The sequence below is a fragment of the Myotis davidii genome, unplaced genomic scaffold (assembly GCF_000327345.1).
Source record: "Myotis davidii unplaced genomic scaffold, ASM32734v1 scaffold18, whole genome shotgun sequence".
In the NCBI taxonomy this organism is placed as follows: Eukaryota; Metazoa; Chordata; class Mammalia; order Chiroptera; family Vespertilionidae; genus Myotis; species Myotis davidii.
Window position 1 is genome coordinate 2,038,767 of NW_006292696.1, and position 12,039 is coordinate 2,050,805.

Sequence of the window (12,039 nt, forward strand, 5' to 3'; positions counted from 1 at the left end):
AACCAGGAGGTCACGGTTTGATTCCTGGTCAGGGCACATGCCCAGGTTGCAGGCTCAATCCCCATTGTGGGGCGTGCAGAAGGCAGCCGATCAATGATTTTCTCTCATCATTGATGTTCTCTCTCCCCTCCCTTCCTCTCTGAAATCAATAAAAATATATCTTAAGAAAGAAATAAACAGCAATTGGAATAGTGCTGCTTTATACTATTCTCGCTATACTTATCCATGTTTGAAAATTTCAATAATTAAACATTAAAACATTTTAAAAAAATAAAATAAATGGTGTTGGGAAATTGGATGGGTACATGAAAAAAAAAAAAGGAACTGGACCACCAACTTATACCATACACAAGAATAAATTCAAAATGGATAAAAGACAAATGTAAGTTGCAAAGCCATAAAAATTCTAAAGAAAACATAGGCAGTAAAATCTCAGACATCTCACATAGCAGTATTTTCACTGATACATCTAGGGCAAGAGAAACAAAGGAAAAAATAATTAAATGGGACTACATCAAACTAAAAAGCTGCACAGCACAAGAAACCATCATCAAAATGAAAATAACCCATGTGTGGGAGAACATATTTGCCAATGATACATCTGATAAGGCGTTGATTTCCAAAATACATAAAGAACTTATAGAACTTAACACCAGGAACACAAACAATCCAATTTTTAAAAATGGGCTAGGGACTTAAATAGACACTTCTCCAAAGAGGACATACAGATGGCCAACAGACATGAAAAAAATGCTCAACATCACTAATCAGCAGAGAGATGCAAATTAAAACTACAGTGAGGTTTTAATCACCTCAACAATGGCTACCATCAACAAATCAACAAATGACAAGTGCTGGTGAGGATGTAGAGAAAAGGGAACCCTAGTACACTGCTGGTGGGAATGCAGGGTGGTGCAGCCAATATGGAAAACAGTATGGAGTTGCCTCAAAAAATTGAAAATGGAACTGTCATTTGACCCAGCAATCCCACTTCTGGGAATATATCCTAAGAATCCCGAAACACCAACCAGAAAGATTATATGCATTCCTATGTTCATAGCAGCATTATTTACAACAGCTAAGGTCTGGAAACAGTCCAAGTGTCCATCCATAGATGAGTGGATAAAAAAAGAAGTGGGACATTTTCATCATGGAATATTATGCAGCTGTAAAAAAGAAGGATATCTTACCCTTTGCAATAGCACGGATGGACCTGGAGATTATTATGCTAAGTGAAATAAGCCAGTCTGAGAAAGACAAATATCACATGATCTCACTTAAATGTGGAATCTAATGAACAAAATAAACTGATGAACAAAATAGGTCCAGAGGCATGGAAACATAGAGCAGACTGACAGATCTCAGAGGGGAGAGGGAGTGGTGGGGGTCAAAAAGAGATTAACCAAAGAACATACATGGGGCTCAAGTGGAAGAGGTAATGGGGGATGGGTAATGGGGGACATCTGTAATACTGTCAACAATAAAAAATAAATTTCAAAAAATCTTGTACTTCTAACCAAAAAGTTCATACTCCCAAACCCTCCCATAACTGATTGAACTCTAAATCAAGTGCCTAAAGAAGAGTGAAGGCTGCATATTAAAAACATTAAGGTAACATTTGTGGAGTATTTGCTGTGTGCTAGGCCTGCACTTTCACATACTGTGTCTCCCAGCCACGCTCTGAGGTCAGGACCATTATCATCCCCATTTCTCAGATGAAACTGGGCTTGGAGCTGTTAAATGACTTGGACGAGGTCATATACAGCAACAGGTAACTGGAGCAGGAAGATCCAGGCTTTTAAAGTTGAAACACCCCTAAGCATTGTGTTATGGAGTCTTGCCAGCTAGCAAGACATAGAACTCAAAATGCCAGACCTCTTAAAGAGCAAAAAGCGGTTAGAAAGGATCAAACCCAGCCTTTTACTTGTAGAGATGAAGCCACCGAGCACCAGAGAAGCACGGATGTGCTGGAGATCTCACAAGTTCGTGATTAGTGACTTGGGACTGGAACCCACCTCAGTGTTATTTCCACACGCCCCACCGATGGGAAATGGAGCTTTCAAACAAGCACGTGTATCATGCCATTGTGTGCATTAGTGAGCCGGGGCCTTGGCTGGGGGGGTCAGCGAAACTCAGGGCCAGCAGCTACGGACCAAAGAAAAGAGCAATCCTGGCTCTGGGTCCCTTCCTTAGATCCACGTGTCCATAGCCTGAGGCCACCCCGGGATGTAAAACCCTCTGTGGATTCTAGGTGCTTTCTGGTATTGGGTGTGTGTGTACACAAGAGAGATGTCAGCGATAGTTAAATGAGAAATGGGTATCAAGCACGTTTCTGTTGACTGAAGTTGTACTAGGTAATCGTGTTTCTTGGTAAGAAGTAAATCAGTCTTTAATTCTGTCTACCTCCCAAATACCATAACTGAATGAGGGCACAGACACAACGACAATAAGACAGCGTTAGCTTTGCACATTCACTCGGCACCCTGATGTGAATTAAACCATGTACTGCACCCACAACTGCCCTGCCTCCAAGAAGCAGAGCCTGAGAGGATTAGGGAGTCAGACAGACCTGGGCCTAGAAGACAGCCCTGCCTCAGAGAATACTCCTCGTTCTCTGCCTGTTTCCTCATCCACAGCATGAAGGTTAGAACAGTGCCCAACACACAGAGTGGAGCAAGTGAAATGCCACAGGGCCTGGCATCAGTGAAAGGCAGCAACAATAATTACGATCAATCCTATAGCGTCCCCATGGCCTAGAGCCTGGAGGAACTTGCCCCAGACCTCACAGAGTTTGTTCTCAGAACTGCCAGCCTGGAAGCGCTCTCCTGTTTTCCTCTTTCTCCACCCCAACTATTCCCCCTAAGTCCCTGGACCTGGGGTTTCTAGGGCACCACTAGAGAGAGGGGAGGTAAAATGACACTGGGGACATTCTGGCCTTCGTGACCTCACCAGGCCCCTCGCATAGTTCCTAGGAGCCCAGGCCTCCCCTGTTCCAGCTCCTCTCCCTCTGGCCTCCCTGTCTCCAGGTCAGGGTGCCGATCGGATTTGGGTTTAGATCCAAGCTTGCCCCCTGTCATCCTCCCAGAAGTGGGAAGCGGTCTGCCAGGCCCAGCCCAGGCCCCGAGGGAGGCAGACCCATGGGAACGAGAGCGATTTCTAATCCTGGGAAGCCCTGACAGGGCCCTGAGAGTAATCAGTCCTCCCTCAGCCTCACCCCTGTCCTCTCATGCTCGCTCTGCCCGGCCCCTCCTGCTTCTCCCAGCCAGAAGCCACTGCAGTGACTTGGCCTCCACTGCTTGCCACTCCTCGCCAGGGACTTCCCTGGGCTGGGCCTCTGACCAGCTTTGGAAAATCTGGACTGTTTGTGATCAAAGAGGAGGCTGCATCGCTGCCACTGTCAGCCCTTCACCCGCTCCTGGTGCTTCGGGCTCTGTTAAAGGTTCAACCCCAGAAAGGCCCAGCCGCCCCGGGAGGGAAGCAGGTGGGGGAGTGCTCCATAGGGTCCCAGCCTTCCAGTCTTTAGATCACAAAGTTCCCAACACACACACACACACACACACACACTCATAATACCCAAACACTCACACACCCCTACACACTCCTCACACACAGACAGACACACACACACACACACACTCATAATACCCAAACACACACACCCCTCACACACAGATATACACACACACACACCTACACACCCCTCACACAGACACACACACACACACTCATAATACCCACTCACACACACCCCTACACACTCCCCTTACACAGACACACACACATACTCATAACAACCAACACACACATACCTACACACCCCTCACACACAGACACACACACACTCATAATACCCAAACACTCACACACCCCTACACACTCCTCACACACAGACAGACACACACACACACACACACACACACACACTCACATACCAAAACACTCACACACACACACTTCCCTCACACATACAGACACACACATAAGACCCAGACACAATCACACACACCTACACACCCACACACACACACTCACACACACACACACACTCTCACACAAAGCTACACACTGCCCTCACACACAGACATACACAAACACACTTTTGCTCACAGGGTCATACACATATATACCTCAGTAGGTTGGACACATGCTCACCAACGAAGACACACGTACTCACACACACAAACATCCATGTTCACACTAGGGAACCTACTCCCTTTTCTTGGGGGAAGAATAAGATAAAAACAGACCTTTCTTTTCCTTCTCTTTGGAAAAACTAGTAGCGACTAGAGAGAAAAGACTGGCTGAGGAAGCCGGGCAAGAAGAGGAGGGCAGGAAAAGGAAATAAAAGGAGGGAGAGAAGCAAGAAGAGAACGGCAGGGCCTGCCGGGCAGGCGGGCAGGGACATAGAGAGGCCCAGAGCCCAAGCCCTAAGTGGGGGAAAAGGGACCTGGGCCTGGAGCAGCGACCCCAGCAGGCAGGAGAGTGGGAGGCTGGTGGCTCTTGGCCCAGAGGTGGGAGGGCCTGGTGGGCCCAGCACCCTGGCGCAGTGAGCCCTTTCCCCTGTCCTGCCTGGCTCGCCGCCCCCAGGCTGGGTCACTCACCTGGAGAAGGGCAGAGGAGACAGGGTGTGTGTGGCGGGGGCTGCCGGTCCTGTGAAGGCTGCTCCGCTCACTGTGCTTCTGCAGGAAGGAGGGCTGGGCTGGGCTGGGCTGGGCTGACTTTTAGCAGGAGGGGAATTCCCCGAGATGGAGGAGCCAGGCAGCCACACAAGGCTCAGCAGAGGCCCCTTCCCACCCCTGGCAGAGCACAAGGCCCTTCTCTATCAGTCCCCACCTGTCACTGCCCAGACTGGCTGTCGCTTGCTGTGAATTCCAGGAGACGGCTCAGGGGAAGAGCTGGAGCCTGCGGATTCCGTGGCTGGTCTGAGGACTGGCGTGGGGCAGCCAGGGGCCACCTGGTCTGCTAACCCCACCTCGCCCCAGGGTTCTCCCAAGGACCTCTATTTCCTCCTTTGCCTAACACGGGGGATTCCAGTGCTCAGGACCCTGAGGAAATCACCAGATGTCCAGCCCACATCCTCCTGCCCCCAGTCCTACCCCATCTGTTTCCACTTAGTCTGGTGGATTCTCCTCTGGGCAGGAAGAGCTTACTCCCCGCTGTGCAGACCTCATTCAGATGTCGAGGGGGGTCTTAGAGACCTCCCCACCCCGAGCAGCCAGCTCTGCACAAACCAGCGCGGGTGCTCCGGAGCCTTGCTTCCCCATCCGGAGCCTCAGTGATCCCTGCTGGAAAATGGGGACAGTGTGCCCTGTTTTTTTGCCTGCCTCCTGTGATGATAAGTAAAGTAAAACGATGGATTGCAGACATTCTTTGTAAACTACCGACGGGTTTACAAACATAAGTTCCCAGTTCATTATCTGCTGACGCCTGGAGAAGGGATGGGAGGGGGCCGTGTGGATGAGCTGGTCTCTCTCTCTCTCTCTCTCTCTCTCTCTCGAACAGCCCCGGTACAGAGTTTCTTCATTCTTACAGTTTCTTCAAGACCACTCACAGGCTTACAGACCACTGAGGATACAGGGGTGGACAAGCCACCTCCTGCCTACTCACAGATTTGGTGGCTGCCCGTCCAGAACAGTAGCCATTGGCCACTCGTGGCTATTTGAATATAAATTCGTTAAAATCAGGAATTCAGTTCCTCAGCACCAGCTACATTTAAGGGCTCAGTGGCCACATGTGGCCATCACATTAGCTGCACATGTGCAGAACATTTCTATCATTCCCGAGAGTTCTATCGGAGAGCATTGCTGTGGGGGCTGTAGGCAAATTCATAGGTAGTGACAGTAAAGCGTGGTAGAGATGTGTTTTGGCAGGAGAAATACAGGGAGCTACACGAGCTTGGACAAGGGAGCTGCTGGTCAGAATTTGGGGATCTGGGAAGTCCTCCTGGAGGAAGTGACGCCTTAGCTGAGACCTGAAAGTAACCAAGCGAGAGCATAAGGAAGAGTGTTCTCCGCAAAAGGAAGAGACTGTGCAAAGGGAAGAGGACGTTCGGGGAACTTAAAATCGGTCGCTCTGAATGGAGCATGGAGTTTGAAACAGGCAAGGGGAAGTAACATAGGTAGGGCCTGGGGAAATAGGCAGGCCAGTCACAGGGGACACATTCATTCCTGAGGGTAGGGCAGGGGGGTGAAGTGGGGGATAGGAGGGAGGAGGGGGAGAGTTCACGGAATCCAATCCTCAACTGCTCTGTGCCCTTCACACTGGGATTCCACAGGAATGCTAGAGACACCTCCTGGCTCAATGGCCTCACTTTACAGATGAGGAAGTGAGGGCCAGGCAAGGGAAGTGGCTGTCCAAGTGAGTACATGGAGGCACTTCCTGGCTCCTAGTCCAGTGCTTGGTCACACACCACATTCAGTCCCTCGGTGACAGTGACACTTTAAAAATGTGCAATAGCCGCCCGGCAGGTGTGGCTCAGTGGTTGAGCGTCGACCTATGAACCAAGAGGTGACAGTTTGATTCCCAGGCAGGGCGCATGCCCGTGTTGCAAGCTTGATCCCAGTGTGGGGCATGCAGGAGGCAGCCGATCAATGATTCTCTCTCATCGTTGATGTTTCTATCTTTCTCTCCCTCTCCTTTCCTCTCTGAAGTCAATAAAAATATATTTTAAAAAATAATAAATGTTCAGTAGCCACACGAGTGGCTAGCGTACCAGAATGGGCAGACACTCCGTCACCATAGGAAGCTCTATAGGACTAGACGCACCAGTCCTTGAGTTAGACCAGGTGCACAAGATGGTCGCTACCTTCTCTCCACATAAACCCTTTTCTCTGCTGGGAGTAAGCGCACCTTCCCACACTCATGCTGTCAGATGCTGTTCTCTCTGCCCCCTGATACCAAACTGAAGGGCCGCCCTCACAGCTCAGAAGCAGGCATCTGGGCTGGTGGCAGGACTCAGCATCATCAGGGAGAGAGATCTCGTCCCGGCTCCCTTTGTCAAATCTCCTGGTGACCTGGGATCAGCCCCCAGGGTCAGCCAGAGCCTCCCGTGAAACTGACAAATGTCCCCGACTGGAGGAAATGGAGTTTTAGATTCCTCTTCAGTAGAATGTATCATTCAGTCCTGATATTTCTGGATCGCTACATTCCCTCCAAACGTGATGTTTTCTCTCCCGAGGCCACAATAATCGGTGAGTCCTCTGTCAGTTCATGAAGCCCCACTGAGACGGGTTCCTGCTCATGGAGTCTTAAATGGCAGGGGGGCCTGAAAGCACTAAGGACTCCCGTCAGGAGGACTTGGCTGGCACATCTAGGGGAAGATTAGCACTGGGTTTCTTTCCCTGCCAAGGTGCTGAAGGCAATTAGCTTCTCACACCTCTCTCACCTCTTCTTTCTCCCAGCTATGAATTCCCTGAAACTGCCTCTTCTGTTCGCTCATGCGATAGACATCAAGGAAGAAGGGGCCCTTGGACTGAGTCCTGGTTCTGCTGTGTGGTCCGGGGCAAGTCCTTCCCCCTCTCTGAATTTCCCCTTCTGTGAGGTAAAGAAAGGAGTCAGACTAGATCATCACTAAGGGACCTTCCATTCTGACTCGGTACAGAAGTCCCAAAGTTCAGAAGAAGGAGAAATCGGGGAAGGCTAAGACGGTCAGGAAATAATCGGTAATATTTAGGATTAACATCTACCAGACAAAGCCCTCAGTGCTCTTAAGTGAATGATGGCATGCATTCCTCATCAGAGCCCTCGGAGACTGGTACTGCTATGCTCCAGATGAGGAAGCTGAGGCTCATGGTGGTTTAGGCCAACGGCTAACAAGTGGCACAGCTGGAGTACAAACTCAGGTAATGTCTCCAGAGCTCACCTGGAGAGGAGTCCTCGGTGCTGGACCTCGAAGGATGGGTGAGATGTGGGTATACATGGGAACCCCTCCCAGGCCCACGCCTTTGATGCTTAATTATTCAGCTCCACCTCTTCCACCTTGTTAATGTGTGGGGACAGCACTGGGCCAGTCTCATAATAGTCAGTCAATCAGTATTTATTTAGTGAATGAATGGATTTGAGTGCCTGGGTTTCCTGACTCACGAATTCTATTGAAAGCTCCCCAGGATGGGGGCTCCTCATGCTCTTAGGACCTAGCCCAGGAGTCTGGGCAGATCCAGGTCCCACTGTAAACCTAAGAAATCAGACTCTCGGGTGGAGGGAGGACTGGAGGCAGCATTTTTAATAACCTCCCAGGGGTGACCTTAGTACTTAGTAGAGTTTGAGAAAGCCAAGGCCTTAGCTGGGCCTTCCAACGCCAAAGTGAGAAGTATCTGCTTGTAGACAGGCAGCCAAAGAGACCTCGGTGTCATGAACCCTCAGGAGGTACAAGTAGGCTAGTGCTTCTCTGGGTCCCCCAAGCATCCAGTCCATGATTTTTGCAAAAGCGCTTTGAGTCTGTGAACATCCACTCAGTGCCAGGCCCACTGCCATTCCTGAACTCCCCGTGTGACCTCAGCAAGTCATTTCCTCTCTCTGTCCCACACTTTCCTCATCTGTGAAAGGGGGTCAGTGCTCTGTGCCCATCTACAACCCTGGGCATGTGACCAGAAGGGGTACCCATTAGGATAACTTTGCAAAGAATAACATCGGTCAGGGGTTCGTCAACTCTAGTGTCCATCGGAATCATCTGATCTCTCTGGACTCGGGTGGGTCCTTCCATCAGCGGTTCTGTCCTGGCTGCACATTAGAATCATCTGGTGAGCCCTGTGAAAACACAGATGCCCAGGTCCCACCCCAGACTAATTACGGCAGGATCTCAGAGGGTGTGGCCTGGGTTTGCAATTTTAAAAGCTTCCCAGTTGGTTCAAAGTTGGGACGACCGCTCTCAAAGGGACCATTCTAACAGTTCTGATGCAGGTGGTCCCAGGACCTCACAGTTTCTTGGGGCTCTGTGGTCTCACCCTACCTCTTCCCCTTTTTTTGTGTCAGGGAAGGTGCTTTCTCAGCACCAGGGTCAGAGACCATAAGTACGACAGGTTTTAGAACATTATACATGATGGAGGTGAAAAGAAAAATTAAAATTCAGATCAAGTCATGATGAGGAGAGCAGATACATATAACTATGTCGGCGTCTGAAAAATGGGATTCGGGGATGCATTTTGCAAAATTGTGCTTTCCAAGGAAACAAACACCGGGCAGTGTGTTGCAAGATTTTTGTCAAAGGAAAATGCTCCAAGGGCAAATGTTGCAAGATTGTTCTGCTGAAGGAAGTGGCTTCTTGGCCCTTCAAATCTGGAACAAAGCTTAGAGATGATCTTAAACCAGCCCCCTGGCTGGATAGGAGAGGAAACTGAGGCCCAGGGATAGGGAGGCACGTGCCCAGGGTCAGGCAGGGAGTTGTGGATGAGCTAGCAGCACAATCCAGGCTTCCCAAACACTTCCTGTCTCCTCCCTTTCCTCCGTTCCTCAAGTATCCACCACGTCTGTTGTTGCTCCAGGTCCCCCGCCCACCGCCTATACTCCCACTCTCTTGGACAGCACCCAAGGTCAAAGCCTGGGACTAAATCTGTGCCTGGGTAGACACCTGCCAGATAAGTGGGGCCAGAGCCAGCGGGAGGCTGGGGCGCACTAGAGAGGAAGGAGCCGTCTGATGATGTGGCCTGACCTCAGAAAGGAAGCCTGGTCACCAGGGGGAATTTCCCCGGGGCGAGGTCTCATGTCTATGCAAATATGGTACTCCAAGTAACCTGGACCCCAGAACGGGAGAGGGGAGAGGCAGGAAGCAGGGAAGGCATGGGGTCTGCACCTCCCAGGGTACCCACATTATGCCAGGCTCCCTCTGTGTGATCTCATTTTGTCCCTGAGACACCCTGCTAAGGAGGAAAGTTGGCCAGGAGTCATTTGCCCAAGAAAATGCAGTACATTCCAACCCCAGAGAGAGACCAGGAAGCGGCATCAGTGAGGATGGATTTGGTGCTGCCGCTGCTGCCACCGACAAGGGTGACAGTAATGATGCTTGAGTCCGAGAAGTCTGACAAAGTTTCATTTTAGGTTTCCATCTTGCTCACTGGGGAGTTTTATCCTGGGGCCAGGTCGCCTGCGGAGGTAGTGACCCTGCCTCTCGCTTTGGGTGAATCTCAGAGCTCAGAACGCTAAGGGGGTGTGGCAGCTGGCACCGTTAACCCTTTCACCACCAGTTCCCAGAACATCCCTAGATAAGGGAAGAGAATGGGAATGATGTTTTTGAAGGAAAAATCTCTCTTCTGGCTCTTTACATGTCACTCACCTTGAGCCTCACTACCCCCAAAAGCCTTCCCTCAGCTCCCGCTCCCTTCCAAGGCTGACCCCATCACTGCCTCGCTCTCCAGGGAGCTGGCCTTGCCTCCCCAGAGCAGGGTGGCAATAGGACTAGAGTCTTGGCAGGGCAGTTAGGCCCCACATCTGTTTATCTGCCCATCGCAGAACACACACAAGAACAGCGGGCTGCTGATTTCTGGAGCTGTGCGCTGCACACGCTGAGTGCCAGGAAGAGTGAGTGTGTGAAAATGCACGTGTGGGTACTTGTGTGAGCTGTTTCCTGTGTGGTCAGTAGGACATATATGGACCACAGATCAGTCTGATTGTTACCAGCCGTGTATTTGTGGACCTAATCGTTTTATTTTTCTCTACGTGGCCACCGACTTGTGCCTCTGATTCCGGGCGTGCACAGTGTGTCCCTGTGGGTGTGCCTGGCAGTGATTTGGAATCCCGTGTGTCTGATAAGTAGTCATTACAGGCTGTGAGTGGATGCCAAATAGATGGGCGAGTGGGAATGGGGATCGCTGGGCCAGCACTGGCTTAGGATCTCTACGTGCAGGCCCTCCCATCCCTGCCCATAGCTGTCTCCATCCAGGTCAAGGCCATCTCAATGGGGTAGCACTAGAGGGTTCTGACTGCAGCTGGTGGCACAATAGGCAGATGGTGGTAGCGGGGAGGAAGGGGCGAGACCCTCCCATAGGAGGAAATGTATGTTCTGGAAACCGCTACAACAGCTGGGCCTGGGGGGAGGGCTCATTCCTACATGGCTCTGATTTAGGGCTTCCTCCATCCTCACTTAGCTGAGAGGGCAGTGCGGTGGCCTGCACCTGCGGCCTGGGCCTCACATCCTGCCTCTAAAAGCATTTCCTGCCTCTGGGTTCCCAGGTAATGACTCCTGGTTTCACCGCTGCCTCCCTCGCTCATTCCCCAAAACCAGTTGGGCAGTTCCCTTGGTTTCTTTTTCTTTCTTTCTTTTTTTTTTTAATTGATTTTTCACAGAGAGGAAGGGAGAGAAATAGAGTTAGAAACCCTTGACCGGAATCAAACCTGGGGCCCTTCAGTCCACAGTGCCGATGCTCTATCCACGGAGCCAAACCGGCTAGGGCTCCCTTGGTTTCTTGCTGCCCCGTGTGTTCGTTTTCTTTTCTTTTCTCCATCTCTGCTTCCTCCACTCTGGCTCAGAACCTCCCGCCTCCACAGCTGGGGAATGACTACAAGCCTGTCCAGTGGTCTCCCAGGCACTGGGCCCATCTCCTCCACAGACACGTCTTTCTAAAGGGCCTCTCTAATCATACCAGTCTCGTCCCTAGCCCCTTCGGGTGAAGTCCACACTCTCGCCTGGACTCTCTGAACTTCCAGACGGTGTTCGCACACTGGGTGTGGGGCCCAAGGTCCAGGGGCCCTTCCCCTTGCCTCCACGTCTGTGCCCTTATTCCAGCTGCTGCCTCTCCCTCCCACCTTTAATATCTTTCATTGTTGGAAGCATATCTACACATCTTTCAAGGTGCCTGGACATGCCTCTTTCCAGGGAGCCGCTCTCAGCTTCTCTGTGGTTAATCTGGGGCCTCTGCACTTGGTACCACTTGCTACCATGTGCTTGGTTGAATTTTTCTAAAAATATTTCTCCACTTGGCTGAGGGTTAGTGGCAGTGTAGGGACTCAGTAGTCCTCAGAGACTGTTGGAAGAGACTCTCCCCAACCCTGTTCTCCTCCATGGACTGGAATCTAGTCCATTTACTAATAACAAAGAGCTGAGTCCTT

The 12,039-nt window shown here is 50.8% G+C and overlaps 1 protein-coding gene across 1 annotated transcript in view; it reads right to left on the reverse strand.

Moving 5' to 3' along the window:
* Window positions 1–4,665, reverse strand: part of TNIP1 (TNFAIP3 interacting protein 1) — a 51,384-nt gene extending 46,719 nt beyond the window's left edge. The window contains exon 1 of the mRNA XM_015565624.1: window positions 4,602–4,665. The gene's annotated coding sequence lies outside the window, so the exon portion shown is untranslated. The remainder of the gene's footprint in view (window positions 1–4,601) is intronic.
* Between the last annotated feature and the right edge of the window lie 7,374 nt (window positions 4,666–12,039).